General features: G+C 42.2%; 1 long non-coding RNA gene across 1 annotated transcript; it reads left to right on the forward strand.

The window, feature by feature from the left end:
- The first annotated feature begins 323 nt into the window (after positions 1-323).
- LOC130171164 (uncharacterized) lies at positions 324-5812 on the forward strand. Its single transcript, XR_008828093.1, has 3 exons — positions 324-537; positions 3585-4390; positions 4643-5812. It is a non-coding gene; the product is annotated as an uncharacterized LOC130171164 (long non-coding RNA).
- The last annotated feature ends 1290 nt before the right edge of the window (positions 5813-7102 follow it).

Raw genomic sequence — 7102 nt, forward strand, 5'->3', positions numbered from 1 at the left:
TGACAGTTGGATGGCAGCATAGCCAGTGAGTCAGTCATGTTTCAGTGTTTGCACATACAGTCCACTTACACAGGAGCCACTACAGACAGTTGATTTCTTCCTCCCTCCTGACTCTCATAGTCTCCTCCCTGACCCTCCCTCTGCCACACACACACACACAGCTTTCTCACCAACACACACACACGCACAAACACACACTTGTCTCTCTACCACGCACACCTCTCTCTTTCACATTCTTATTTTTGCTCCTGTTATCTTGTTTGAAAGAGATGCCCACACAGTTTCCATGGCAACGCAAAAAAAAAGGATGTCTTTGACGGGGGCGTTGCCTGATAAGAACCAAGACAGAGGAAAGGGTGGAAAAGAGCACACCACAAGGATCGACTTTTAAACCAATGCAGTTTGCCATCAGAGTACCAGGACTTTTAACAACATTAATTAAAAATGAGCTATGAGGAAGTGTTGTGCTATGAAAGAGCATCTGATCACAGCTGAATGATTTTTCACTTCATTTCACTGGCCTTCGCTTACACTGAGGTTTGTAGTGACAAGTGTGTGTTGTGTGTGTCCGTGTATATGTGTGTGGGAATAATTGACAGATGGTACTAATGTGTGGTGCCTACACAGTAGTTGTTTTCAGGGTCATCGACCAAAGATCGTATTGTTGCATGTTAAGACTTGTATCCGTACCCTTCCTTGTCCTTCCTCGCTGTGTGTATGTGTGTGTGGGTCCACCTGTGGAGCCCTGGAAAGCGAGGCATTAAAAGATTGCATCTGACTCCACTGAGTAATAACTTCTCAGTGGCCACAACTTTGCATCAGGGAGGAAGACTAGCTTTATCTTCACCTGACACTCTCTCTTTCTTTCATTCCCTCTCATTCTCTTCTTCCCCCTGCTTCCTCTTTTGCTCCTTCTTCTGTTGTCAGTAGTTTAACCAGAGCTGGATTACATCTCCCTCGCCCTAATGTCTTCTTTCTGTACTTCATTGATGGGTAAAATAAAACTCTGAATAACTTTCAAAGTTTTGAAGAGAAAGAAAAGACCTATGAAAATAATTTTACATTTGTTCTAAGTTAAGACAGATGTCTTAACATGTTCTCTAGCGCTTAGTAGTCTAAGGGCTATTCTGACCACTGGTTTGATCACGCCGGCGTGATCAGTTACTGCTGAAGGCGAGAGTAGTATTTAACTGTGACTATGTTTTTTAGTTCTTACGTTTTTTTCATTCATTTGCTACACATCAAATCTGATTTTCCTCCAGTGATATGACTGTGTGTGGCCTGGAGCTGAGACAGGGATGTTTGAGACTATACACACACGGAGGCATACAAGCAACTAACTTGCCGTGTCTCCTCTCTTTTCCCTTTACATCATCATTAGCAACAGTGAGACGAAGCCGAGCTCAAATTAAGGGGAGGTACAGGAGAAAATGCTACAGTACAGCGAGCTGTTCGGCATAATGGCTTTCCAGTGTGTCTGTAATTATGCTGTTTCTTATGGGAGTTTAAGCTATGAAAAATGAACCAAATAAAGGAAATGACAGTGTTATTCTAGTCCCGCCTCTGAAACAAGAGGAAGATTAGCTCCTGTATCATTCAAGGTGATGATTGGGCCTTGCTGTGGCTTGTTGGGGCTCTTTGTCTCCAACGTGAGGAGGATTTCTTGGCCAAAGGCACCCAGCGGTGATACACATACACACACTTGTGAGGCAGTCACAGTGAGGATAATAGGAGCCGTTTCTCCCTGTTGTGTGAAGGCCTCGGCTGCATTCTTCCCCACTGTTTAACACACATGTAAGCTCCGGACACACAAGGACACACACCATTCTGAATAGCAGGTTTTCATTCAAATACAACAGTTCATAGGCCACTGTCTTGTCTGCAGACCTCTATTAGTTTTGTAGGTCTATGGTCATAAACCTATGTATAGGACAGAGTGAAATTTTGACCCAATAATGGCACTAGATGAAAAGTTCAGTGATTAACAAAGTTATTATGGGGACATGAATTTGTTTTCACATTTCATGGCCATCTGATAATATAACTCAGAATCACTTACCTCGTGGCGGCATTAGAGGGAAAGTCTGGGATCACCAAAGTCACTAAGATCCATCCTCTGAGAATGTTGAATGTGCAAAATATCACAACCCATCAAGTACAGGTTGAGATTTTCACAGCATAAGTGAAAACTTTGACCTGCTGGTGGTGCTACCAAATCAGGTCATGGCAATTTAATAAATAGTTGTTGAGATATCTCAGTCTGGACCAAACTGACGGACTGACCGACCAACACACACCACTGGCATGGCTAAAATTACATATCTGTGACTGTAGCAGGAAGAAAGAGTTTCAGTGTCTACAGAAGAGCAATGCGAGCGTTTGAGTTTAAGGGTATGTCACTTCTCACATCAGCAACAGAGCTTATCCATGTGCCATGCAGGTGCATGTGTATCATTCAGTGGTTATGCGCTCCTGCCTGCAGTGTTTAATAGGAGTGAAAACCTGCAGACTTCTGGGCCTCAGTGACACATGGCTGGGACCCACCACACCATGACAAACAGCTGCACCTGGATAAAAAACGGTTTATGTTTCCAAGCTCATCATCCCACACCAGCTGATATGTAAGGTTATCAGGTCATTCTCCAGCTTCCATCAGCTAGCACCAATTCAGCAACATTAAATAGGTAGAAGCTTGGCCCCAGCCCTTGTTTTATTTATCACTTGAGCCTTATCATCCATAAAAAGTGCTGAAAATGTGGGGATATGGGGGCCCCCTATAGAAGCAACCCATCCATCCATCAACTACAACTCCTCTTAAAACCTCTTCACCTTATCTCCCCCAGTTCTCCCTGAACCTGGTATTGGATCTTAATAAGTGGTGACACCACAGGCACTGGGGAGGAGACAGCAGCCTCTCTGTCTCACCTCAGATGATAGATGGAAGATGCTAAGATATCATATTGTGTGGACGGTGATGCTAAGGTGTTTGTGAGTGTATTTTAGTATGGTGTATTTTAGAGGTGGGGTTGACACAAGATTGTATGCACACTTTTTAGTACCTCATTTGTGTATTTCTTTACATATTTGCAGCCCTGCATTGGTGTCTGACGGACACCATAAACATTCTTGGTATTTACCATTCTTAAATATTCTGACTTAAATACTGAAAGTCCTTCAGACTTTGTTTCACACTGGTGGCATGTTTCCATTACTAAAGACTCTCTTTATTTTACAAATCCTTTGGCCAAACTTATGTACAAATGACATACAACAAATGACACACAGATACATATAAGTACCTGAGTGTGAGATTTTTCTGACTGTCTTTGTGTGTGTTTGCATTTGTTTATGGAAGTGTTCAGTGTTCTTGTTGGTTGTCTTGTATAAAAAATCCCCAACTTATTATACATTTCATGAGCTAATACTACTCCAGCACAGATTATTCCGTCTGTTTGAAGTGAGTTTGAAAGTCAGAGGCTATGACAGTGCCTCTTCACATTAATATCCCATATGGAGTTTAGGGAAGACTGTCATGTCATGTCTGCTGTGCTTTTCTTTGCTTCCTACCGGGCCTTTCCCCACAGTGTGCCCACTGTCCTCGGACCTTCTCTGCCTGCCCAGACATCCTGAGTGGTGAGTGGTAATGCTGTGAGTACTTGGTCATCTGTGACAAATCTGGCAAGTGGATGGAGGATGAGAGGTGTGGGGTAAAGTTGTAGGTCAATAGCCCTTATTGACCAACTACCAGTAATAAGAGGGTGCTGGTGTGATAGAGGGCGCATCAATAAAATCAAGTAATAGTGTAGAAATTAGTGGCTTGAAGGAACATTTGTCATTATGAATGTATCCTGCAAGTGCATCAGGGTCCATGATGTTAAATCTATGAATGCACAGTAGAGGTCTTCACAGGTCCACTTGGTTAGTAATCCTAAAGACGAACCAGACCCCGACCCAAATTGGAACTATTGGAACCGATTCTGTTGCTGTGTGTCTCAGCTCCATGTGTCAATATGTTTAAACACTGAGCGGATTCAAACAGACTCACTCACTCTGATCACTTCATTGCAAGGGGAAAAATTTATTTTTTGAGGTGATTCTTAAATCCTGTGTCACCAAAGAAGAAGAAAGAAGAAGAACGATCAACAAACAAGCATATAGGGAATTAACCCTCGTTTACATGTTTATACAAGTATAAATACAAATCTCACTGGTTTCACATAGCCAGAGCTCTGTGTAGTTGTTTGTCCTATGATGACATGATGAACTCCAAACATTCTTTCAGCAGATCTGATCTAACACCCTTACTGTTGTGTTTGCAAACAGGGAGCGAACATTGTGGGGTGTGAATCTCATTTTACTGGTGACAGAAATGCTTGTGCTCAAGGGTTGAGTAAGTATCGCAACGCCCAGAGCCAACACATCTGTTATGAACTGGTGTGTGTGTGTGTGTGTGTGTGTGTGTGTGTGTGTGTGTGTGTGTGTGTGTGTGTGTGTTTTTTTTTTGGGGGGGGGGGTTTACTTTAGACTTATGGTGAATCTTGATGGCTTATCCAGCTCCAGTCCTATAAATAATCTGCAAGGTTTTATCAAAAATTGTAATGTGTTAATTCAGCCTTGTTTTTCCTTTACACCTTTTACACAGGATTTGATATTACCACAGACCAGATCAGGGAAGGGGGGTGGAGAGGTGACAGCCACGAACTGGCCTATCTAGCAATGCACAAGGCTATGGAGCAGAGTGACTCCCTTCAGCCGTCGGAACATCATCGCCACAGCTGTTCCTCATCCTCCGTCCTCATCAGATGTTGCAGAGGAGTCTGACGAGGGGCACAGTACCTCTGCTCCAGGGCCATCTACTACCCCACACCACCTGTCCAGCTGTTCCAAAGGGCCCAAACAACTTGCCTTTCAGGGCAAGCAAAAAAAAAAAAAAAGAGAAAACTTCACTCGTCTCTCTGGAGTTGTCTTCACAGATGGAAAAAAAAAAACTTCGAAAAATGATCCTGTCACAAAAAAAAGCTTTTTTAAGGCTTCTTATTTGTTTTTTGGCTCTTAATGACAGATTTATGTTTCCTTAAATGAAATGATTCCTCACTTAAAAGAGGTACAGCATTAAACATGAGTTGCTTTTCATCTGTCTCTGTTCTTCAAATTGAGATTTCCAGCTAAAAATTAATTGCTTACCAAGAAGCCACCCATTGAGCACCCTGCCAGCTTGTAGCCTGTTCCCAACCACGGTGTTTGTTAGGAAAGATGAATCGTGGACCTCTTTGCCACAATATCAGTCAGTTGCATTTGTGCATCACATATTATTTGCACGTTGATAGAATGAAAATGGTTTCTATTAACATAGGCAAATTCATCCTCTGATGGTGCTTTCACAGGAACGTGTGTGCAGTCAATCGCTTCGATTACATTAGAGAAACTGGCTCTGGCTTCAAATTGCGCTTTAATGTTAACCTGGTCAACCACATCATATGGGAACGTTATGTACCTGGCTGACATACAGATGATCCCTTCCCATACAACTTGAATGGCATGGCTGAAGGATGACTGGCAGTCTGAAATGTCCCCGTTGCCAAGAAACCCAGAGTGGTAAGCACTTGTATGGGAACAGTTAGGCTAATGCGTGTCTCCTCGCTGTGTCCCTCTCTAAGACTGGACCCAGCAGCACACAGTTCCAAGAGGATAGCCAGTTATCATCATTTGCCAAATTTTTTTGCCACATTTTAAATTTTTTAAATCAGCGTGCTCTCTAAATACCTGTTCCCTTCTAATTCTGCCATTCTCTATGTCCTCTAATAAGGTCAAAGCTGCCATTATTATTAAACTATGTATTGCATCCTTTTGCACATGATTTTATGTCCTCTTATTTAATTGCATACAAGTGGATTATTGGTTATTGTTTACAATCAGTTCACATGTCCAGCAGACTCATAAACAAATACTTCGTGGAGGTGGAGGAATACAATTTCTCTCATTCATTTCACTCTTGATACATCCGATGGTGAACGTGACAGATGGTGTACACAACATTTTTGTGCGTAAGCAACGTTTGTACATGAGGCCCCCTGTGCAAAATGTTTAGAAGAGCGCTGCGTCAACATCCTGAAGTCAATCATCATGTCTCGCTCCACATCCATGTATGTGGCGTCCTCAAGGTAAAGTTATATGTTGCAAAGTGCTTTCCCATTCCTATTTATACCATTTCAAGCTCTTGCAGCCTCTCGCACTCAGTCTCTTACCTGCTGAATTCAATTTAGTCTGTGAGGATTCAGGCCTTTGGGGGGCGTTGTAATTGGGCCTTGGTGTTCTCTCTAATTATCCTCAGGTCTATTTTGGATCTATTCTGACTTCCTAGGTTACTTTTGGATCTAGTCTCTTTGCTTTAGAAAAGGTTATTTATGCTTGTCAATTTCAGGTAGGTTCTCCACACGTTTGCTGTGGATCAGGTAACCGAACCTGGACACCCATGATGACTTATTATGGATACCATAACTGTTCTTGTCTGCTTCACATATATTTATGATTGCCGTGATCATGCTAACCTTCTACAGAAATAAGTGGTCCCTATGACAACTGTTGACCATGACAACAAGGTCTGTGGATTGTCCTTAAAGCGAAAAACCAGTCATTCATATTCATCCTCCATGAATATCTGTCCGAAATGTCATTTTATTTTTATCCAACAGCCCAAAGTGTTCAACCAACACAGAGACTGACATACCAAACCACCATCAATAAAGGTTGAAAAAAACATTTTTATACATATATTTCATCATTAGCCGGAGGAAACAGATAAACTACATGCTCAGTTTCAAGTAGACCATCACGAGGCATTCCTCTTAGGATAGGATGTTCAGCTCAGTTACTGAAGCTGCTCCTGTACTAATCATGCAGCTGTGTGATCAACCAAAGAAAACAATGCTTAAACTGAATCCAAACAGCTCTGAAGCTCAGGTAGTCAAATGCTAACTGACAGAGCTGCAGCCCTGCTGCATGAGTCAGGATTGAAATATTTTCTCATTAACATGTTACACAAAAGACTGGCACTTTAAACTCTAAACCTAATGAATATGAAAAAGGTGCAGACTCATGGATA

The sequence above is a fragment of the Seriola aureovittata genome, chromosome 6 (assembly GCF_021018895.1).
Source record: "Seriola aureovittata isolate HTS-2021-v1 ecotype China chromosome 6, ASM2101889v1, whole genome shotgun sequence".
In the NCBI taxonomy this organism is placed as follows: Eukaryota; Metazoa; Chordata; class Actinopteri; order Carangiformes; family Carangidae; genus Seriola; species Seriola aureovittata.